The 25,031-nt window shown below is 44.0% G+C and overlaps 1 protein-coding gene across 5 annotated transcripts in view; it reads left to right on the top strand.

The window, feature by feature from the left end:
• Positions 1 to 25,031, top strand: part of MTHFR (methylenetetrahydrofolate reductase) — a 199,940-nt gene that overhangs the window by 13,462 nt on the left and 161,447 nt on the right. The window contains exon 2 of one of the 5 annotated variants that reach the window (XM_085844828.1): positions 22,570 to 22,667. The exons of 3 other annotated variants lie outside the window; for them this stretch is intronic. The gene's annotated coding sequence lies outside the window, so the exon portion shown is untranslated. Of the gene's footprint in view, positions 1 to 8,613; positions 8,735 to 22,569; positions 22,668 to 25,031 lie in introns of those variants that run through there. One more of the 5 variants, XM_085844831.1, reaches the window with a different exon arrangement.

Here is a 25,031-nt window from a genome sequence, read left to right as displayed (position 1 = left end):
CGTATGTTTAGTGATGCAAGCAACTTTGCATACTCAGCCTCAGCCTACCTCAGAATGGTCGACAAAGATTGTTCGATCCATTGTTCTTTCGTTATGGGGAAATGTCGTAATGCAACTTTCAAGAGGCCGACGATTCCGAGATTGGAACTCATGGGCAGCCTCATGGCTGTTTGCCTCTCCAACAAGGTGAAAACCGAATTGGACTGGACCAGAGTCCATCATATTTTGGACAGACTCCATAACTGTCATCCATTAAATAAAGAATGAAACAAGGCGATTTCACAGGTTCGTAGCAACTAGACTGGAGGAGATTCATGAGCACACCACGCCAGACATCACATACCAGGAACCCTGAACCCTATGGATGATGGGTCAGGAGGTCTGCCGATACATGCCTTCCAGCCAGAATGTTGCTGGTGTACTAGACCAAAGTTCCTGTGGCAGTCAGAAGACCTCTGGCCTCGACAGAAAGTGAGTAAGGTTCCAGAAGATGACATGGAAGTCATAAAATCTCGGGATGATGATTACGTGATGACCATGATTACTGGCTCCCCCTTTGATGAGCTGCTGAGGAGATTCGCTTCATGATCCAAGCTACAAGTGTGCATCTCATGGCTCTCACGATTCGTGCAGTATTTGTGGTCTAAAGGCAAGCCCGAATCTGCTCCTCATCCATCCATCCATCCATTGGGACCATATTCTGTGCAGAGCTTTGGTGCTGCCTAAGCAGTCTCCTTGGCTACTAGGCACAATCCTGGATGGGTTGCCACTCTGACACAGGATACCAGCAAGCTGGCACTCATTTTGCCGACCTTGGAAAGATGACAGGCAGAGTCAACCCCACCTGGTATTAATTCAACAGCCGAGTGGGATTTGAACTCAGAATCCTCGGATCCCAAGCCCACCACCCTAAACATTAAGCCAACACCAGGCAGTCATCCAGCTCCGAGATATATTAGCCTAACAGATGCGAACTTCATCTGGGCTTATTGTCAAGATCGTTCAAGGACAGTACCTTTAAGATGAGTAAGAGGCTTTGGCATCTGGTAAACAAGTCAAGGCTAACAGCAGGCTCGCAGCACTCTGCCCGATTCCACTGAATGGTCTAATTTGCGTCGAAGGTTGCTTGCAATGTGCACCAATCTTTTCAGACGCAATCCCATCCCATGGTTGTGCCCAATGAACATTCCATTTCCAAGCTAATTATTACACACTATCACCAAGTTCTCGGACATGCCGGCCGTGAACACGTTTTGGCAACACATCGCCAGCACTTAATTCTGCATTCTTGATGCTTGTGCCTTAACCCGTCAAGTTCTACGACACTGTGTCGATTACCGCAAGAGATTTGAGGCCACCATGAAGCAGATGATGGGGACCTCTTGAGAGTGAGACTGACTCCCTATGAACCTCCGTTCACTTGCACCGGTTTAGACTTCTTTGGACCTTTCTACGCCAAGCGAAGATGAAGCATTGAAAGCATTTACCGATGCATCTGCATTTGTTTCTCCACAAGGGACATTCACATCGAAGATGTTGGCCCCCTCAAATCGGACTCCTTCATCCAAGCTCTGCATCGCTTTATCTGTATTAGAGGCGCTGCCACAGAGATGTCTGCTGGAGGAAATAACTTAAGACAACGGGAGAAGTCCCTCAAATGGACATTATCAACTTCAAGGAATATATGTGTATGGATGTGTGTGAGTCATGACCGCCTTTGTTTGTCTAACTTAAGATGCTGAACGACCCCTTAGTTCGTTCAAACAGTAGACCATGTTGAGGCTCGGCAACATCAACATTTCCTGCCTTTGGCGACATTTTCTTTTCATACCCGCCATGTAATGCAACGTTTCTGCTTCGGAGTGCTGCGAACATCCGTTTATCTCTGTTTTATGTCTTCCCTTGAACACTCACTCATTCTACAGGTATGAACACTTGGTAGGTTATTATCCTGTGCTGAAAATACCTCTCTGTAACACTTTAATCGTTTTGCATGTTGTGGTCGTATCTGTACTCTTTTTATTGCTCGATATTTTCATAGCGCTTGTTGGAACTAATATTCTTTATGTTTGATTTTGTTCATTCCAGAATAAAACAGCATTCTTTGGGAAAGTTGTCATCACGTTCATGTTCATATGACATATGCCCGTCGGCGTGGTACAGGTTACCAAGCGCCTGTACGGCGCATATGGAAAATAAGTTCGTACGTCCTCCGCTAAATATAAATAGAGGCGCATACGCTTATTATTCAGATTCTAATGTAACTAACGGCCTTATTTAATTACAGCGAATGTCGTGAGCCTCATACTTAATGCGTGCACATGAAAGAATAGGAAACAACAACAACAACAACACAATACCCTGGCAATTTGGAATCCGTGTCGTTGGCGATGACCCTTTTGCTTCCGGTTTTTTTTTGTTACCGGTTTTTGTCACTGATCTCTACTACTGGATGGGTCACGACGGCTCGTGCGTGAAGCCACCGGAAGTGCACTTTCCACCATCTTGTCTCCCCCAAACGAGGCGAACTGTCGTAACACGCAACGTTGAACTGGGCCCAGCCGATTTTGCAATATATATTTCTTCAAATATATTTCAACTTCTGTCTAATATTTTAATGGATTTTGAAGTAAATTACTGTTCCTATTACTCAATCGAATTCCAGAAAATTCCCTTGGAGCTCCTTGGCAATTGCAAGGAGGCGATCAATGCATATGATGAGGCCCGACACAGGGTTGGATCGGAAAACAAACATAGGTGTGACATCCAAGTTACATGAGGCTCCAGGACACTTCATCAATAACAAAACAAAACTAAAGTCATGTTTTTTTATGTTCTTTAAAATATGTTTTGTTATTTTTGGCAATTTTTTGTTATTCTACGTTTCTTAATGCTTTCGGGGCAAGGTTGTAAACTATGAGATGTTGGCTTGAAGACCGTTTTGAGACCAAAGTTCGCAGGCAAAAGTTAACCACGACGAGGCCAATAATTCCATACATAGGCCTTTCAATGTCCAACAAATCCTGAAACCTTATAAATATAATATCCTTCTCGTAAATAATATCATGTAGCTGTGTACTTTTCTCACAGGCAGCATGGAGTACCCCCCCCCCCCCCCATCTCAACACTCCTTGTGTGTTATACAATGTAAAGTTCAAAACATATTCAGGAGTTACGTGTTAAAAACTGAAAAAATTACATCAAGAAATGAAGAAGATGATTAGACTGCTTTCATTTTGCACACAAGAATGTTTTAGAATGTACAAACATCAGGTTAAATCAACATTCCCCTACCATTTGGAGGAGTGGGGGAAGGACCCCCCCACCCCCCCTCAGTCACTACCCTCCCTTACACCATGGATCCCTTCCATCCCACCTCTCTTTCTTCTCTTAATGTTGTCAACTTTATATGGACTCGGACCATTACGATTAATAATTTACATCAATGATTTGGAGAGAGGGGTGAAGAGGTTTTCCAAATTTGCAGATGACACAAAGCTTGGAGGGAAGGTGGATAGCAGAGGGGGTGGTGATCAGATTCAGGAAAGTGTTGATGCTCTCATAGATTGGGCAAAAGAATGGAGAATGTAATTTAACCTGAGCAAGTGTAAGGTGTTGGGGATGGGGAAGAAGTTCTTCCGAAGAACAATATAAATAGAGATTACAGGATACAAGGGGTAATGTTGGAGTGTGTCACATGGGGGAAGGATCTCAGGGTGGTAAGAGATATGGGAGGTAAGCAGGCAGCACAGTGCCAGGCAGCAAAATGTGAAGCAAATCTGGTTTTCAGTTGTATTTGGAGGGGGATCAATTATATATCAAAAGAGTTGTTAACATCGCCCAGGAATTTAGTGAGGGCCACATCTAGAATATTGTGTGCAGTTTTGGTCACCACAACTCAAGAAGGACAGAGCTGCCATGTTGAAGGGTTCAACGCAGGACGAACAGATTGATTCCGGGCCTCACTCGACTCAGCTGAGGAGCAGTTGAAGGAGACAGGGCTTTATGCAATAGAAAGAAAGAGGTTACAAGGCGATGTGATTGAGATGTTTAAGGTATTGAAGGGTATCGACAAAATAAGTGCAGAAGAATTATTCAGCAGAGTAGACACAGTGATCGCACCAGGGGCATTGCTTGAGAGTAAAGAAGAGTCGAGTTCAGAAGGTAGTGAGGTAGGGATCTTTCACTCAAAGAGTAGTTAATGCATGGAACGGTCTCCCTGGAAAGGAATTGGTGAAAGAAACAGTAGATGGGTTTGAATTGGTTTCAAACTGTTCTACCATGGTGTGGATGGGAGGAGAAATGGTGTCGGGATAATCCTGAAGGAAGATTATGTCAAGAGGGTATTGGAGGTGAGGAGAGTGTCTGATCGAGTGATGAGTGTGAAGTTGGAAATTGGAGGGGTGATGATGAATGTCTTCAGTGCATATGCCCCACATATGGGGTGTGAGATGGAATATAAAGAAGATTTCTGGAGTGAGTTAGATGAAGTGGTGGAGAGTGTATCCAAGGATGAAAGAGTGGTGATTGGAGCAGATTTCAATGGGCATGTTGGGGAAGGGAATAAAGAGGATGAGGAGGTGATGGGGAGGTACGGTCTCAACAAGAGAAATGTGGAAGGGCAAATGGTGGTAGAGTTTGCAAAAAGAATGGAAATGGCAGTGGTAAACACGTATTTCAAGAAGAAGGAGGAACACAGGGTGACATACAAGAGTGGAGGAAAGTGCACACAGGTGGATTACATCTTAAGTAGGAGATGCAACCTGAAAGAGATTAGTGACTGTAAGGTTGTGGCAGGGGAGAGTGTAGCTCGACAGCATTGATTGGTGGTCTGTAGGATGACTTTAGAGGTGAGGTTGAGGAAGAGAGTGAGGGCTGAACCAAGGACTAGATGGTGGAAGCTGAAGGAGGAAGACTGTTGCGTGAAATTTAGGGAGGAGGTGAGACAGGCGTTGGATGGTGGTAAAGATGGGTGGGATGATTGGGCAACGACAGCAGAAGTTGTGAGGGAGATAGCTAGGAAGGTACTTGGTGTGACATCTGGACAGAGGAAGGAAGATAAGGAGACTTGGTGGTGGAATGAGGAAGTACAGGAAAGTATAAGGAAGAAGGGGTTGGCGAAAAAGAAGTGGGATAGTCAGAGAGATGAAGAAAGTCGGCAGGAGTACAAGGAGTGGCGTCGAAAAGCAAAAAGAGAGGTGCAAAGGCCAAGGAAAAGGCATATGACGAGCTGTATGAGAAGTTGGATACAACAGAAGGGGAAAAGGATTTATACCGATTGGCAAGACAGAGGGACCGAGCTGGGAAGGATGTGCTGCAGGTTAGGGTGATAAAGGACGCAAATGGGAATGTGCTGACGAGCGAGGAGAGTGTGTTGAGAAGGTGGATGGAGTACTTTGAGGAGCTGATGAATGAAGAAAATGAGAGAGAGAAGGTTGGAAGAGGTGGAGATAGTGAATCTGGAAGTGGGGTGGATCAGTAAGGATGAAGTGAGGACTGCTATGAAGAAGATGAAAAGTGGAAAGGCGGTTGGCCCAGATGGTATACCAGTGGAGGCATGGAAGTGCTAAGGAGAGATGGCAGTGGGGTTGTTAACCAGATTGTTTAATAAAGTCTTGGAAAATGAGAGGATGCCGGAGGAGTGGAGATTAAGTGTACTGGTTCCGATTTTCAAGAATAAGGGTGATGTGCAGAGCTGTGGAAATTACAGAGGGATAAAGTTGTTAAGCCACACCATGAAGTTGTGGGAAAGAGTAGTGGAAGCTAGGTTGAGAGGAGACGTGACGATCTGTGAGCAGCAATATGGGTTTATGCCAGGAAAGAGCACCACTGATGCAATGTTTGCTTTGAGAATGTTGATGGAGAAGTATAGGGAAGGCCAGAAAGAGTTACATTGTGTGTTTGTGGATTTAGAGAAAGCTTCTGATAGGGTGCCAAGAGAGGAGTTGTGGCATTGTATGACGAAGTCGGGAGTGGTGGAGAAGTATGTGAGGATCGTGCAGGATATGTATGAGGACAGTGTGACAGCGGTGAGGTGTGCGGTAGGAATGGCGGACCGGTTTAAGGTTAAAGTGGGATTGCACCAAGGATCGACTCTGAGCCCTTTCCTGTTTGCAATGGTGATGGACAGGTTGACGGACGAGATCAGACTGGAGTCTCCATGGACTATGATGTTCGCGGATGACATCATGATCTGTAGGGAGAGTAGGGAGCAGGCTGAATCGAGCCTTGAGAGGTGGAGGTACGCACTGGAGAGAAGGGGAATGATAGTCAGTCGGAGTAAGACGGAGTACATGTGCGTAAATGAGAGTGAGGGTGGTGGTATGGTGCAGTTGCAAGGAGTTGAGGTGGGGAAGGTGGATTGGTTTAAATACTTGGGATCAACTGTCCAAAGTAACGGAGAGTGTGGGAGAGAAGTGAAAAAGAGAGTGCAGGCAGGATGGAGTGGGTGGAGAAGAGTTGCAGGAGTGATTTGTGACAGAAGGGTAGCTGCAAGAGTGAAGGGGAAAGTATACAAGACGGTAGTGAGACCAGCGATGTTGTATGGTTTGGAGGCGGTGGCACTAACAAAAAGACAGGAAGCGGAGCTGGAGGTGGCAGAGTTAAAGATGCTGCGATTCTTGTTGGGAGTGACGAGGATGGACAGGATAAGGAATGAGTATATAAGAGGGACTGCGCAGGTAGGACGGTTTGGAGACAAAGTGAGAGAGGCGAGATTGAGATGGTTTGGACATGTGCACAGGAGTGAAGCGGAGTATATCGGGAGAAGGATGTTGAAGATGGAGCCGCGAGGAAGGCCAAAGAAGAGGTTCATGGATGCGGTGAGGGCGGACATGCGGGCAGTTGGAGTGTCAATGGAAGATGTGGAGGATAGAGCGAAATGGAGACGGTTGGTCCGCTGTGGCGACCCCTAACGGGAGCAAGCCGAAAGAGGAGGAAGAAGAAGAAGAAGAAGAAGGGTTTGAATTGGAATTAGATAGGAACCTGGAAGTTATGGAGATTGAGGGGTAGAGGAAGTTGTGAAGATTGAGGGGTAGAGGAAAAAGCCTGCTGTTGGCTTCGTGGTTCAGGTGGCGGCTTGGGATCCCAGGGTCCTGAGTTCAAGCCCCGTTGGCCGCTGAATTAATATACACGAGGAGATTGACTCAGCCTGTCATCCTTCTGAGGTCGGCAAAATGTGTACCAGTGTACTGGGAAGGGGGAGACTGCATCAGCGGCACAGCCGCATCCCAACCAATGATGCAACCAGCAGCCACAGGCTGCACTCGAGAGAGAGAGAGAGAGAGAGAGATAGGTAGGTAGGTAGAGGGATGTTGGCAGGTCTTTTTGCAAGTTTGAACATTGATGGATGATTTTGTGCATGTCTGCAGAGTGTTGTTGATGGGGGTAGGTCTTGTCAAGGGGTGTTGTGTGGTTGATGTTTTGTTTTTTTTTGACCCAAGACATGCCCACTCTGGAAGTTGGAAAAAAAAAATTTCCGGAATTTTCTTGTGTTGATGTGGTGCAGGTATGATGGGCCGATAGGTCACCACCTGCGTTTAATCACCGTGTGTATGACATCACAAAATACACTTAACACATGAAAATGTGAAATGTCAACGTTCCCTGTCAGCGCACAGACTTATAGGTGATTAAACCACGCAAAGTGACATTCTCTCACAGTCACATGAGGTCTGCGATTTTCATAAGTTCATTTCACCAACTAATAAAACTTTGCATGAGTTACATGGAAAGTTTATTGCTTCCATTTGGAGATTTCTTACTGCCAGTCTGCTGTTTTCGTATTCGATGCAGTGATGTTTTGGGGGAGACAAGATGGCGGAAAGTGAACTTCCGGTGACTTCACTCCTCCGTATACAATCGCTGTGCACGTGACCAATCCAGTAGTAGAGATCAGTGGTTTTTTTGTCATGGGGAATGATGCATGCCGGGAGATAAAGGCATCGTCGGAGACATGAAAGACCCAAATATCAGACATGGTGTATATTTCCTCCACTGATTTTAATAAAGATATCTCCCGCATCATCAAAAAATAATTTTTAATCGTGATTTACGTTATTTGATCGTGGCTGATCCCGAATACAGGTCGAAGTAACCGGAAATTGCGTATACAGTTGTGAACAAGTTATCGGTAAAGTCAGAAGTGAATGAAAGAAAAATCCTACGTTCGCTTCTAGTATTAATTTTTTTAGATGAGATGCTGTTCTCGGCGGTGTAGTTGTTGTTAAGGTAATGTTGAGCTAATATAATTTTTTTTAGATGAGATCCTGTTCTTGGCGGTGTAGTTGTCGTTGTGAAGGAAATGTTGAGGATTTTTTTTTTGAATGAGATACTATTCTAGACGGTGTAGTTGGTGTTGTGAAGGTAATGTTGAGGTAATATTAATTTTTTTAGATGAGATCCTGTTCTAGGCGGTGTAGTTCTTGTTGTGAAGGTAATGTTGAGGTAATATATTTTTTTCAAATGAGATCCTGTTCTAGGCGGTGTAGTTGTTGTTGTGAAGGTAATGTTGAGGTAATAGGTGAAGTCAGAAGCGAATGTAAGAAAAATTCTACGTTCGCTTCGAGGCTTTGCCTATTCCATATTATCCTTTATCAGGCACATCCTCGGTCACTGCTCTCTATGGGGTCTTTAGGCGTATCCTCGGTAACCTTGCTAGTGTTTGAAGCCACCATGTTTTTTTGGCCTCTCAACCTTGACTCGACTTGGAACAGGCCACGATGATTTCTTCATGGTAAAGTTTTTTTTTTTTTTTTTTTTCCACTTTCCTCACTCATATTATCGAATGCGTGTTCATCATAGCTACGAATCGATGGGCACATTGCAATGCTTATAAACACCCGAAGACTTCAGCGTTCGCGGCTTTGTCCCATTTTTGTACACTTGTACGTGGCCGTAAAAAAAAAAAAAAAAAAAAAAAAAAAAAAAAAATCCAACCGCGAGCAAGAAACAACAACCACACAGGCCGTGTCTGCGCTTTCGCGTGCCCGTACGTGCGTGGCACGGAAGTTCGCATATCACAGTTACGATTATTCACAATTTAGGTTTTAATGGCCAATTATTCAATTAGCGCCAACGTATTTTACCTTTTCGTTATGTCGTGGCAAGGAAAAACAAAAAAGAGAAGAGAGAGAAAAAAATTTAGATCCTGGTTCAGATCATACCAGCACTCTGATGTAACCGAAATTTATGCACCGTCTAATATGAAAACGATCATAACTTGGGGCGTTGTGTTTTTCTATAAATTCGCATAAGAAATCGAGAAATGATTAGAATACACGAAGTCATCACTCTCCAGAAGCCCTACGTTGTAACCCGTAATGGGGAACGCGACAGCTTCCCTTCCCCATCGGCCACGCCCACACAATAACGTGTCTTGTTATTGGTTTGGTAAATAAATGGCCATAACTTGGGAAGCACTTGTCCGATTAATATCAAACCTTGAAAAGGCACATCCTCAGGCCCCCAGCAATATACCTGGCAAGTTTCAATTAGATCGGACCAGTGGTTGTCGAGAAACAGCGGACACACACACACACACACACACACACACACACACACACACACACACACACACACACACCTATCACCTTTGACTAGAGGGAATTACAAATGAGCTCTCACCTTATGAATTACCCCTGGTGGCGAGGATTGTAAATAAATTGACTCCTCCCATGCTCTTCTAGCCGAAGGAAGTTGCATAAAAACAACCCTGAAAAGCTATCCAAGGTAAGCCCTTAGTCATTTCAAACCCTTTCCCAGAGTTCCTCCACAGCTGCAAAGACAATCATATCTATTACATGAGCATTCCAATGCTACACACCACCTCAGCCGCCAGACCAGTTTCAACGCTTATTGGATAATCATCAGCGACAGCGTAGACAGAAACCTTTTATATTACAAAAAATGTCAACGGCCAAAAATAAAAATGATAGTCAAACCAAATCAGTAACAAGAAATCAAAGCAAGTCAATAACAGCAACAGTAAATCAAAGCAAGACTGAGTAAAAAGTAAACTCACAGAAAATCAATAATTACTTTCAAAATTATAAAACTAGCCATTGTCAGCCTTATTAATTCTCATGACCTCTGCCACCACTGAAGGAGGTACAAAAATGAGGGGTAGGTAACTTCTCCTCTAGGAGCGAGAGCGGAAGGGGGAGGAAACATGGGTGGGGGAGGGAATGACTAGAACTCTCCCTTCTCCTCCCCCTCCCCCGGATTCACTATGTCCTGATTTCACTCTGGCCCTGGATGGGCCACCTAATGCCAGGGGGGTTTGCACCCCACAGGCACCCTCGCCTTGGTGTGATGACAGTGAGTGCCTTTCCCAGGGGAGCCATCCTTTTGTATTGTGTGTGTCTGACTGTGCGCTTCTTCATTGTCCATTCACCTGAAAGACGAGTGTTGTCAAAGCTGGAGGAGGAGCTGTCGCATTCAATCCCTGGCAATGGGGTCTCTTGAATGGAGGTTCTTCCCTCCGACCCTGCCACCAGAGCAACCACCTTTTCCATGCAGTTCTCCTCTCCTATTAGTGGGCCCGGTACCCAACATCACTGCATCCAGGTCATGCGCTGTTGGGGGCGAGGGGACTGCAGCCTCCTCTGAACTTTCATCCCCTCTCCTCCTCCTCCTCCTTTCCGTGTGTGTGTGTGTGTGTGTGTGTGTGTGTGTGTGTGTGTGTGTGTGTGTGTGTGTGTGTGTGTGTAGGGGGGGGGGTATGGATAACAAAACACGCACAGCAGGAATATTACCCGTTTTCGTCCCTCGGGCAACACCGCTGCAGCTGCATGCATCCTCCTAGCATAGCTCTGCAGGCAGGAGTGGAAGGTGTGCCCTGGTGTACCACAGAGGTTTCACTGCACCTGTGCAGTGCAGTGTTCCTACAAATGTCCCAACTGGCCCCAGTTCATATACTCAGACCATTTTGCAAGCAAAACTGTTCTTTGCACTCAGAAACAAGGTGGCCCAGTTGACTGCACCTGCGGAATACTTTTTTGTGATCTGCGTAAAATACCTGCTCATGGTCCATCCCATTGGGGACATGGGTGACTGTGCCATCCTCCTTGATCTGGAACTTGATGCAATATTCTCGAGCCACAGTCCATATACCCAAACCATTTTGGATAAGCTGTGGTGAGGTTCTAACATCAACATAACAAGACAACTAAAACTTAACATTACAATCCGAGACACTCCCATTATAGGGGCGGACCATCATGACCTTCTCATACTCAGAGGACCTCGACTGCGCCATTCAGCCAAAGACGCAGCTGACCGAGCGGTAGTCCACCACACCCAACACTTAGCAAGCCTTCCAAACGTCTCACCCAGATCTCAACCAATAGTACTACATCTCTTCTGGATTTGGGTTTGACCTATTTCCCTGCTAATGTCTGCTGTTCTTCCTCTGCTCAAATCGGTTCATCTGACCATGTGCTTGTCAAAGTAGACATCTCTCTGACTGTTATCAGAGAACTACTTCAGCGCCGTCAAGTCTGGCATTTCACTAATGCTGACTGGCAGGGACTTCAAGCAGCCATCAAGCTTCTAAACTGGTCTCCCATCTCTACTTTCTCCAACTTCAACTCATCTTGGGAATTCTTTCAAAGAAACTTGCTCTCCCTCATGCACAGATTTATCCCCTCTCGTCTTCAGTTGTCATACCTTCCTCCCGCCCATGGTACACTAAAGCTTGTGGTGAGGCAGTTCTCCTGAAACAACTTGCCTTCGCCTCATGGACGGCAAATCCGACTGAAGGCAATCTTGGTTCCTTCCACAAAGCTTAGAACAAGTGTGTCTCCCCTCAGGAGAGCCAGAAAACATCCTTCTAATCTCAAGTCTGACTCTCAAACCTGTCTCCCTCCTCCAAATCCTGGTGGCATCTCGTAAAGTCTGTTTCTGGTGTATGTTCCCCTCCATCCCTCCCTTACCTCAAATGGCTGCAGAGCTGTCACTGCACATGAAAAGGCTGAATGCCGAAACTCCTTGTTTGTTTCTAAATCTTGTGTTCCAAACCCATCGCTTTCTGTACCCATCAGCCCAAGTGTCCTAAATACTTGCTGTGCTGTTGTTGCTCACACTCTCTCTGTTCTGTTCACCCTCTCATTTGCTCAAGGTCATCTGCCATCTGCTTGGAAATCGGCAAACATTACCACCCTGCATAAAAAAGGTGCAAAAACAGGACCCTACACCTACACACCAATTATCAGCAAGGTTATGGAATCCATCATCGCTTCAGACATTAAATCCTTCCTCTTCTCCAATGGCCTGATTTGGATTCAGACCAGGTCATTCTACCCTGGACTTGCTGGTTCTGCTTTCGCAACAAAGGATGGAGGTCCTCAATGCCAGACATGAGATCAGAGCCATCTCCCTAGGCCTAGACATATCGTGAGCTTTTGATATGGTCTGGCAACCTGCCCTGCTCACCAAACTCTTCCTATGGTATCCAAGGACATCTCCACTCACGGCATGCAGACTTCCTCTCCTGTCACAGTCAACGTGTGGCCCTTAATGGAATTCTCTCATTTCCTCTTCCTGTCCAGGCTGGAGTTCCTCAAAACAGTGTTCTGGGCCCTGTTCTTTTTCTGGTTCTCATCAGTGATCTCTCCAACTCTGGAAAATCCTCTTTGTCTCTTTGCTGATGATTTTACCCTCTCCTGTACCATCTGTCATTCCTCAGATCGGCAAGCAGTAGCTTCTTCGCTCTCTGCAGATTTGGATAAAATCACAAGCTGGTCCAACACCTGGAACATGTCTCTCTATCCTGACAAATCTCAAAGTCTCACTATGTCTCTCATAAAGGACCATTTGGAACCCCTCCCCAACTCCCTCCCATCTAAATTCAAGCTTCTGGGTCTCGCTCTCTGCCATGATCTTTCCTGGGAAAGCCATATTTCCATGCTGGCCTCCAAAGCCAGTCGCCGACTGGGCAGTCGCCGACTCCAAAGCCAGTCGCCGACTACCTACGTCATACGAAGTCCATCCTTGGCAAAACTGAGCTCCTGACCACATGCAAAACTTTCATCTGCAGCCTGATGGGGGTACTGCTCTCCCCTTTTGGCTTTTGCTCCTGCCTCACACCTTTGTCAGCTTCATGCTGTAGAAACCAAGGCTTTAGGATCATTGGTATCTCATGCGATGAAGCAGAGTCCTTGGGTCTCCCACTCTCTCTCACCACAGGCAGGTAGGTGGTCTTTTTGTCTTCTCCCATCTTCTCTCTGCCCTCAGCCACCCTGCTCTGTCTGTGATCTGTGCCCCCCCCCAATCCACCCTCCCCCCGATATGCAGGACGTTCAAGGTCTGCCAGCAACTCCCATCTGATAAAACTAACAAATTGAAGAATCACTGCTCACTTTCACTCTTTCATTCCTCTTTTTTTCCCCACCTTTGGAACAAACTCCCACAACCTCTTCAATCCCACTCTTTCCTCCACATCTTCAAAACAGCTGTTCACCATCATCCCTCGTCTTCCCCCATCCAAAACCACAATCTTTTCTACCCCTGTTAATCCACCCAAGCCCACCTCCTTCAAATTTCCTGCTTTCTTTCCTGAAAGTCCCTGTAGTGTCCATCTTGTTGTTTACCCCGGTACCCCGCCCCATCCCTCTCCCTTCCACATGTGTAATGTCTCTGCGCCCTACTGTTTTATGATTCCCTCTCCCATCGTTCTTGACTCCTGCTCCCCTTGTTATATGTGCTGTGTGTTCGCTCTTATACAAGACTCGACAATGCATACAAAAAATAGGAGACTGGAAGGACATTCCAAACCCATGAGGGAGACAATAAATCTTTAGATTCCAAATTCCTTCCCTAACAACTGCAGAGAAGGCAATGACACCCTGTGTAACTCTTGCCAATAAACTGCTTCGGCAGGATGGACGATCTCCAACAGAGAATGGTACATCTGAATCAGGATTACCCGATATGTAATTTTATTGTTAACCTCCGCCATCGAAGATGGATGGAGGTTACTGTTTTCACCCCTATCTGTTTGTTTGTTTGTGAACAGTATTACAGAAAAACTCCTGGACCGATTTCGACGAAACTTGGTGGGGGGATGAGGTATGGTCCAAGGATCTTGCCATTAGGTTTTGGACTTGGTCCAAAGTCTAATATGGCCGCTATGGTGGCCATTTTGAAAAAATATTTGAATTTTTGTTTTTGCATTTCTACATGTTTTAAGTGACTTCCAACCCCCCAAAAAAATTTAGAGAAAAAAAACCAGAAAATTTTGCAATTTTTTTTTCAAAAAAATTTCGATTTTATTTGAAAAATATTTGAATTTTTTTTTTTTGCATTCCTACATGTTTTGAGTGATTTCCAACCACCCCCAAAAAATTTTTTAGAGAAAAAAACCCCCAGAAATTTTGCACCTTTTAAAAGAAAAAATATTTCGATTTTTTTTTTTTGCCATTTCTGCATGTGCGTCGATCTAGTTTAGTTTGTTCAATCGTGGTTCAGTAGAGTCTGATCCGTTTTGACCTACAATAAATAGGATATCAGGTTTACTTAAGTGACCCAGCAGTATTGGCGGCGGAGGTTTTGCACTCTACCGAGTGCTCCCCCTCTAGTTTTATTTTGTTTTACATATTTACTTTGTCATGGTGGTGCAATTTTTTTAAAAATTTTTTTTTATAAGCATTACTTTATTGCTATGTTATTTTAGTGGGAATTGGGTTAAAGGCTTGATTCGACACACATTGTCAAGACTTTTTATAATGTTTCATCCCTTCCTATGGAGGAGACTCACAATTATTTTCTAAGGGCCTTTGAGTTGCACCCCCTTTGTCTAGTTGCCGTGCTCTCGGTGATTGCACTTCACATATTTCCAAAGTGCTCGTGAAAACGAACTTTGAACCAATGTATATACTTGGTAAAGGTTAATCATTTAAGTTGCAGATATATAATAAACATTTACTGATGAGGCCTGGTCAGGCCCATACTCGATGCCCTTTCACACACCAAATAATACATATTGTTAAGGTCGAATTTTATCACCATGAAATCTGAATTTATGTTCTTTAAAAAGTAGAGGTATGTTTGGGTCTGAAACCTTGTGAAAAGCTTTTGTTGGTTTGAGGTAAAGCATTTTCACTTAAAATCTGAGCTTCTGCTTCATCTGTCATAGATTTGTCAGTCATGTTGACAGGCTTCTTAATTTTTCAGTGTTGCAGTTGTTGAAGCACTGTTCAGTACCAGACACTTTTCAACAAACAATGAAGAAACGAACAAATTTAGATACATAGTTGAGGCTCGTGGAAGAGCGAGAACACAGAATGGATCAGGACGCAACATAACAAAAGGAACAACAGGAATAAGAGGAGAATAGACTGAGGAGAAGGATAAATAAGGGATGCAAATAACGATGATGGGTAGGGTATAACGCAAAGGGTGGACAAGATGGATACAGAATCACACATTTTGGGAGGGGTGGTAGGTGGTTTAACAGGTGTAGAAAAGATCATGGTTTTGAATGATGGTTGATATGGAATGGTGGTTAACAGCTGTCTTGACCTGGAGGGAAGAATGAGATTGAAAGGAATATGGAAGTTTTTTCCACAGGTGGGGGGAAAAAAGAGGAGCATATAGAGGGCAGAGGGTGTAAGACCAGAAAGGAGGTGGAAGAAGATGGAGACCACAGACTTATCGGCGATGGTGAAGTGATAAGCCCATCGACTCTGCTTCATCACGAGAAATTCCAATTATATTGAAGGCCTTGGTTTCCACGGCATCAAGCTGAGCAAGGTGCGAGGCAGGGGAGAGCACTACTCCATCAAGCTGTGAATGAAAGCTTGATCGGTAGGTAGGTGATCAGATGTGCCAAGGAAGGACTGCACGATGGAGGATGCGCAGTCAGCATCTGGCTTTGGAGGCCAACTTTGAAATGTGGCTTCCCCAAGAGAGATCAGATGCTGAGAATGAGACCCAAGAGTTTGAGTGACTGAACTTCTTTGAGAAGGTTGTTGAGAAAGAAGATGGGAGGAATTTCGGTAAGATCTTTTCAGTGGTTTGCTCCTTTTCTGCTTCATCCCCACTCTCCCCTTCCTCCTCTTCGTGTGTTTCATTCAGCTTGTATGCAGCTTGTTCACCTCCATGTTACCTCCTACTCCCATTGATCTCATTTTCACGTGTACTTTGTTGGCGTTTCCCCCTTTCCATTTTGTTCTCTTAAATTCTGCTTTCGGTCTTCCACCAGCCTCGATCATCTACACACAAATACATTTTGTATACAAAGGCTATGTCCATGAAAAACTGGACAAAGAAATACACTGACATAAGTCGTGTGGACAACAGGCAGATGCAACAATTGATGCTAAAGGATAAGCTTTGAATGTTGTGTGAATGCAACACGTGGAAAATTGCATCAATTAAATAATAAATGCAACATTTGAAAATTTCCACAGAAACATGGTCATGAGGAAGGACAGTGGCAAAGGGATGAATCAACAGGTTAAATTTAGGGGCAGATTAAAGCCTTGTCAATGGTATGCTCACAGCCCACACACATTCTGAGCATGAGGACACTCTCCAGGGTTCCAGGGTGGAGGGGTTAAGGTTAGGGTTTCACTTTTCCCATTGCCAACAGTCCGCAGGTCATTTGATTTGCTTCCACTTGTAAAGACGATGGATTAAAAAAAAAAACTACCTCTCAAGGTGGATTCTTTTCCTCCACGTGTTAATGTCACTTGGTGCTAAGAATACAATGTATCTCTTGAGAGTGCAACTGCACACAGACACAAGGAAACAAAACAAGAGAAGGAGTTCATGGAAGTTTGAGTTTGTGGAGTACAGGAGTTCGTGGGTGGCTAGGTTTGGACTTGAATTATAAGTGTGAAAAGGGCTTAAGTCACAGCTTGAGTAACTTTGACAAACTTAAGACAGTCAACTGTCTCATTCAAATCAAGCATTACAATTAGCAATTAGAATGAGCAATCAGAGATTGCAGACACTCGCCAGGACTTGTTTTATGTGGTGTTTGCGGATCCAGGAATTTCAAAACTGGGGGGCTGGGGGTGGTGCACAGGCCCACCCCTGGATTAACCATTAAGCAAAATAAGCACGTGCTCAGGGCCTCAAGGAAAGAGGGGCCCCACAGTTTTTTTTTTCCAGTGCCAGATTTACAATGGACCATGGTGCAAATGCTGCAGCTGAACCAGGGCCCACAAAAAGGGACCCCACAATAAATGAAAAAAATACATATTCAGGAATATAATTTTTTTACACTTTTTTATGCAATGTAATACTGATGCTGTTGCGTTTACTGTATATAAACCTTACTGTAAGTTTTGTTTCATTTCAAAAAATAAAATTTCATTTTATGGTTTAGTATTGTTTTTATTTTGGATTATATATATATATATATATATATATATATATATATATATATATATATATATATATATATATATATATATATATATATATATACAGTATATGGGGGTACCATAATCTTTTCAGTGCTTAGGGCCTCTAAAGGTCTTAATCCATCCCTGACCAGGCCATATAATAGTGCCAAACAGGGGTTGGGGTTTGGTGATCCTCGCCTCAAAAATTTTGAAAAATTCATTGTCAGAAACGACATTTCCTGCGTTCTTGGAAGTTTCCTGCAATTTGTCGTTGTCTTCCCTGGCTAAACAGTTCAGATTCGCCATGACTAATGGGTCAAAGTGACGGTAATCGGTCATCTCCCTCTTTTTCACACCTTCCATGACACACTCATTTTGTCTTAAAGCAAAGTTAGTGATACGATGATAAAATCGTTACGATTGATCTATACAGGCGACAGCATTGACCAAGTTTTTGTAGGCACTCGGCACTATCGCGTGGATAGTCCACTAACGTGCTCGACGAGCGGTGTTGACGAGCGTGCCATTGTCAACACCCCTCGTCGAGCGTGTTTGTGAACTCGTCCACCCGATAATGATGAGTGCCTGAAAGTGCTTGCAGCTCACTCACTGTAACCTGACACACAGTGTACACACAAGCACACACCACACACACACGCATCACCGCTGACAACAATGTGGTGGGCCTTGCTGTGGATTGCAGTACTGTGTATGCTGCCAAAATATAAATAAGAGCTGTTTTTTCCATAATTTGGGGATTAAAATTAAGGTGAAAATATCAGTTTGTGTAAAAGTGAAACGAAACATTTGCAAAGTCCGAAGGGGGGTGGGGGTGCACCACCTGCACCCCACCTGTATCTGCCCTTGGTAGTGTATTTTGTGTGGTGTTTGTGTACTAGTTGTGTTACGTAATTAATAATAGACATAATTAGAACTGCCACTTTATAACTGCTGGCAGTGATGACCGGGTACCAAGACGTCCCGCTTTGATCGGACACCTGACCCTGACCCTGACCCATGATATTTATTATTATTATATTTAATTTTAAATGGGATTAAAATAATAATTCAATTTTATTTTAAATGGGATTAAAATAAATAAATCAATTCAAATCAAATGGAAGACTAAATAGGTACAGTCCTGCATTGTAGTAATCAGAATTAACCCAAACAAATAAAAAGCAAAGATGAAGGCATGATGAGGAACCTGGATAAGATTCACATTTCCGCTGCTGCGAAGCGGGCTCTACCCTCAAACCTAGCGAGGTGCAGCCAAGTGAGCCTTATTAGAAAAATATAAAAATTTCAAAATAACCCTGATTCAAAAACTTAAATCATTCTGGCTGTTAGACAATGCATCCAATCAGGTTGAAATTTAAAACATATATATATATATATATATGTATATGTATATATGTATATGTATATATATATATATATATATATATATATATATATATATATATATATATATATGTGTATATATTCCCATCTCTACAAGATTATAATTGTGAAGTTTCACTTTGATTGATTCACCGGTTCAAAATAAATAATTTAAATTTTTCGTTCATTCCAATATAGCTGCCAGACCATGTGACCAATTAAACATGATTGAAAAACCTGGTATCCCCAAGGCTTGTGGAACATGTGGGTGACGTTTCATTGTGATCTGTCAAACCGCTCTGGAGATTTTTACAGGTTAATTGTTCAAAAAATCCTAGTTGCCAGACCATGTGACCTATCAATTATTCGTGAACACGGTGGTATCCCCAGGGCTTGGGGAATGTTTGTATGAAGTTTCCCCTCGATCTGACCAGCCGTCTGGAGAGGGAGATTCCTTTTTTTTTAAGGGTTTTAGGGTAAAGCCAATATGGCTGCCAACCCATGTGACTGATGACATCATATGTGTGAACCTTTTTTATGTCATGGATAGGCAGTCATACGTGTAAAGTTTTGCCTGGATCTGTTCAGCCACTTCAGAGAAGACGATTTTTGAAGGTTTTATGTATTTAATAATTTGTTTTTGCCAAAACAATATGGTTGGCGAACCATGTGACCGATGACATCAATCTTTTTTGTGGGCCAATTTATCCCTAGATGACCCTCAACAATTTTTATAATGATCGGATGTAGCATTCTATGTATGCAATGATAACATAACCAAGGCACCTATGATGTTGTATAAAAATCACACCTTCCCCATGAGGAGTACTTGCAATGTGCCAAGTTTCTATTTTTCCTTGGTGCTGTTTCGGAGATACAGAAGTCCAAATTTTTCCAATATGCCTGCCACACCATGTGACCTATGACGTTATAATTGTCATTAAAACATTCCGCATTAGGAGTCACCGATGGTGAAAATTTTGTCTCAAACCCAACAAGCGGTTGCAGAGAAAAACACTACAGTTCTGTGCGGCCAAACAAACGAACAAATCAACAGACAAACAAGAAGACGACGTCATGCAGAGCATGATACTTGCAAAATCCATAAAACAAATTTGACCTCAAAAATAATTGGTGGTTGAAGTCAGTGACCTGATGTATAAATCCTCTTCAAATTTTAAGTCAATCATATGAAAATTTTAGAATCTCACCTGGTTTAATTAATTCATCTGAATGGTATATCCTCTTTAAATTTCAAGTCAATCAGATGAGATTTGAGGATTTTCGAAATCTCATCGAAGTTGTTGACCTTTGGCCTATGTTGACCTTTTGACCGCAAAAACAATAGGCTTCCCCATTTTTTGAAAAATTGATCATCAGAAACTGCATTTCCTGCGTTCTTGGAAGTTTCCTGCAATTTGTCGTTGTCTTCCCTGGCTGAACAGTTCAGATTCGCCATGACTAATGGGTCAAAGTGGCGGTAATCGGTCATCTTCCTCTTTTTCACACCTTCCATGACACTCACTCATTTTGTCTTAAAGCAAAGTTAGTTATACGATGATAAAATCGATACGATTGATCAATACAGGGGACAGCATTGACCAAGTTTTTGGAGGCACTCAGCACTATCTTGTGGATGAGTCCACTAACGTGCTCGACGAGGGGTGTTTTCTGGATTTTGCAAGTATCATGCTCTGCATGACGTCGTCTTCTTGTTTGTCTGTTGATTTGTTCGTTTGTTTGGCCGCACAGAACTGTAGTGTTTTTCTCTGCAACCGCTTGTTGGGTTTGAGACAAAATTTTCACCATTGGTGTGACTCCTAATGCAGATATGCATAACCTATGTTATGACAAACTTTCATGAAGATCGGTTTAAAATTGTGACCTGTAGGCGACAAACAAACAAATGAAATTGCTCGTTGAGCAAGGAATTGCCGGAATAACTTTGTCATATCTCCATGATCTCTGAAAAAACAAAAACCTGGAAATCAATTTGGTTCTTATAAGTCGATAGTGCTACTGTTTAATGAGTTATAGCACTTAGTTTGGTCATGATCATAACTTGGAAGTCAATCGGACTTGAAATGGCATTTTTATCGCAATTTGAAATTTTTGACCCAACCCCCCTGACATTCGACCCCCGACCGCTAAGAAGGGTGTTGGTGTGACACCCCCAATGAGACATGTGGTTGGATGCAGAATTGGAAGATGCACATTTTGGATTTGGTTTGAAGTCGATATGACCATTTTAGTGGACGTTATTGCGAAAATAAGAATTTGTGACCTTGACCTTTGACCTCGATTCACCAAAAACGACAAGTGTCGAAGTTGGACCATGGCGGACTTCTATACCCAGTTTGGTCATGATTGCTGAAACAGTGTTGCTGCTACAGGGTAAACAAACACACAAACAAACAAACAGACAGACAGACAGAATACCAAAATTGACTAACTAATATACTTGAAAAATCTTCGATTTTGCAAGTAACAAATAAAAAAATCGCTCATGGAGTGACAACTTGGCAAAACGGCGCAAAGTAGAGTGGCACTTGATAGAGCATACACCTCTGCCACGTGGAACGGTTCACGTTTTGTATCCCACTGATGGGCTGAATCTGAACCAACTTGTTTTCTCATCCACCTTGTTTTGTCAGAACTTGTCCACAACTTTTTGAGATAAAGTGATATATTTAGTTTTTGGCCCGATTTATCAATTTTAGAAATTAGACTTATGTTGACCTTTTGGTCCATATTGACTTCAAAATTAATAGGTGGTTGAGTTCATCGACCAGATATGCAAATGGTCTTCAAATTTCAAGTCAATCAGATGAAAATTGTCAATTTTAGAAGCAATTAAAAAATTTGGCCTATTTTGGTTGACCTTATGGCCTTTATTGACCTTTTGAACTATGATAACCTCAAAAGTAATAAGTGGTTGAATGCACTTACCTGGTATGCAAATCCTTTTCAACTTTCAAGTCAATCGGATGAAATTTGAGGATTTTATAAAAATTTGGCTCAAATTGGCCAATTGGCTTATGTAGGCCTTTTCGGTCGACCGAATTTTACAAAACTTCAATGCGAAACGTCACAGGGTCGGTGACATTAATCTGAAAATTTCAGAACGATCGGTTGAGCGGTTTGGGCTGGAGGCGAGCGGATAGACACACACAATCACACACACACAATCACACACACACAATCATACACACACACAAACGGAGGCGATCAACATACTTGCAAAAAAAATTTTTTTTGCCAAGTAACAAACAACCTGACTCAAATGCAATACCGTCTCCTCTGTTGAAGGTAACAGTCACAATTCTAGTTTCTAATTAATATTTATTTTGTTGGAGCTCTTGTTTCCACTATAGCAGATGGCAATTAAAACATGTTCATTCACTTCTGCTACTTTGCCATTCCAATTCGTGAGCGTCATGAGTTGACGTGGATCTTTCAGGAATGCTTGACAATGGACATGTGAACAGTAATTTTTAAACATTTCCTTTGCTTATTGACTCGGGAGATAGAGTTCAGATCATAACGGTGGATGGCAGTGACACATAGATATCTCCATGGAGATAGCCACAATTGTTTTTTGTTGGTTGACCAAATTAACCATTGAGCTTTCAATGTTCAGCACATGCCATTGCTGTAAGTTGTACAGAATTTGTTCAAACAAAGATATCTTATTCAGACCGTTTTTTGAGCAGTTTACATAGCATAAGAGGACAAAGATTTTCTTGTGTTGCCATGTTTTTGAATACTTCCAAGCATTTCCATCATGGAGTAATGCATTGCCCGAGTAAAAGCTTTGTCTTCGCACCACCCCCAGCCACACTATTTGACCAGTCACGTCAGTAGTTTCCCACAAACGAGCAAAACAAACTGGCAACTTCAACAACCTGCAAAGCCCAAAGAGAAAGAAAACAGGTGACACACCAAAAAGCTAATGATATCTTGAGCTTTATCTTCAAAATTATTTTCCTTCAAGGAAGCACAAATCTGCCAGAATAATATTGTTGTGGAGCTGGAGTCGGGGCAAGAAGACCACCGGGGGGGGGGGGGGTGGAGGAAGGCTACCTAGGGTTTCCACCAGACTCTCCGGAATTACAGGGCATCGCACACGGATAACTCCTTGACGTGGCGGGTATGCTAACTGACCGTGAATGCCAATAACTGAACCACTTGACTTTGGGTTCTCCGTCTGATGTTCACCGGTTACCTAAAATGTTCACGTGACCTAACTACTCGGGGACACGCCCTTGGCATGCCTTGTCCAAACCGGGTCAACTTACCGGATCAGATGCAGCCGAGCGGAACTGCCAAGGAACGTACTGGTTCGAAGAATGGATCGTTGGGAGATTACGTCCTGGCTTGGCTAGGATACGGGTCATGCTGGACCAATGAAGGAAAAGACAAAAATGAGCTGGGAACATTTCTATACAAGCATTTATTAACAATCGGCGAGGAAAGTTATGTGGCACAGTGAATGGGGTTTATTGTTATGTACAGCAGGGATAGCAAGGAATTTGTGGGGTGCGACAAAAAGGCAAGCAATTTACAAAAGCAGATACAGAGCAGACTTATCCCATGATGTATTTTACACGCTTAACTTAAGCTAGGACAGGCACCATCACATATACACACAAACCCAATGAAGATGTTATTATTCAGAAGGAAGAAGAGGAGATGAGGACTAACAACCTCACAGTACTTTGAATGGTTGGCCGACCGTGCTATCCAGTACGATTTGGGGGATGCTCCGCCGAGCGATCTCACCTTGAGAGTCACCACGTTGTCTCCTGCTAATTACTGTGCCGGGGCTCGTGGAAGCACGTGCTCCACACTGGTTCAGAGATTGGGCGGAGCACACAGGCAAGGAAGGCGGACAAGTGGGCGGACGCCAGCAGGTGAAGAAGGCGGGTGGAGTGGGCAGATGCCAGTAGGTGAGACGGGTGGAATCAGCAGGCAAGGAAGGCAGACGGAGTGGGGGGAGCCAGCAGGCGGTCAGCAGGCGAGGAAGGCGGACAAGTGGATGGACGCCAGCAGGTGAAACAGACGGAGTCAGCAGGCGAGACAGGCGGAGTCAGCAGGCGAGGAAGGCGGGTAGAGTGGACGGAGCCAGCAGGCGAGGCAGATGGAGTCAGCAGGCTAATGCAGAGGTCGAGGGAGAGAGACCGAACAGCTTCACGATCCGCCTTTTTATTAGCCCTGTGGTGTAGGGTGGCGTGACGACTTGAAGCGATGCGTCGTCACCCGAATCGTGCGCTCCTATTGAACCCTGGACCTGCCCTGCCAGGCTCCTACGGCCGGAAGTGGTCCCATTCGCAAAACCGGCACGATATGGCCGAGCTGTAGAATTGCCTTGCACCAAACACCGCGACATGAATCGCCTTGCACCGAACTCCCGGGCCGTGTTCCGGCGACTGGACGAGGGTCCCGTCGGTCCCGCATGCCCGTTTGGGTACCCCTGGCGAGATGCGGTTGGTGCTGGTCAACGTGCTTGTTCCGTTTGCACGCCACATGGCCTGAGCGGTCTGGGCCGTGCAGCACGCCTCTGCTTGGTGGCGACTGCATTGATGCAAAGGTGCGAGGAGGCGTGGGATGTCCTCTGCCGTTTGCGAGAGATATTTGTGGCCAAGGTGGCGAGCGAAGGTCGATTGTGAGACGCCGTTGTAAATCAGCGCGCAGACCTGAATGAAGAGGTGCGCCATGCGCCTCCCTTACAGTGCGGTGGTGATTATCACAGGGCTCCGCACGTGTCTGTTATCGTGCATTTGTGCCTGCTTCACTTTGTATCATGGATGAAAGGAAAGGGTTGGATGTAAATCAGGATTGAAAAGAAGACGTATAATTATTAGATGCAGATTCAAATGAAAGGGAGCGCCACGTGTGTCCCGTACAATCTTGTTATCACATAGTTGTGATCTTCACAGGCGGCCGTCTGGGTACGGTGCCTGCTTTGATTTGTTTCATGGGTAAAAAGAAAGGGTTGGAATAAAAATCAGGATTGAATGGAAGATAGAGATATAATTAGACCCAGCTCGAAGACCCACGCAACGCACTTCATCCCGTTAACCCATTAGACATGAGGGGAAAGTCTCACTGCTCGAAGACTAATGAAATAACTGCCTGGGGATCATGTATGCTGGGTGTCGTTGCCTTAGAGGCATGTGGTTTTGCAGAACCGCAACAATATGTATGCTGGAGTAACTTGAAAGGTCATAAACAACTTTTATTCACGTTTGCATTGACCTGACATGAAAACATCAAAATGCCATTGCCCTTTTTATG

This window comes from Eptatretus burgeri, chromosome 11 (genome assembly GCF_056783735.1).
Source record: "Eptatretus burgeri isolate ZD-2024b chromosome 11, Ebu_testis_v1, whole genome shotgun sequence".
Taxonomy (NCBI): Eukaryota; Metazoa; Chordata; class Myxini; order Myxiniformes; family Myxinidae; genus Eptatretus; species Eptatretus burgeri.
The sequence above is the reverse complement of the archived record's forward strand: the minus strand, read 5'-3'. Positions and strand labels throughout refer to the sequence as shown.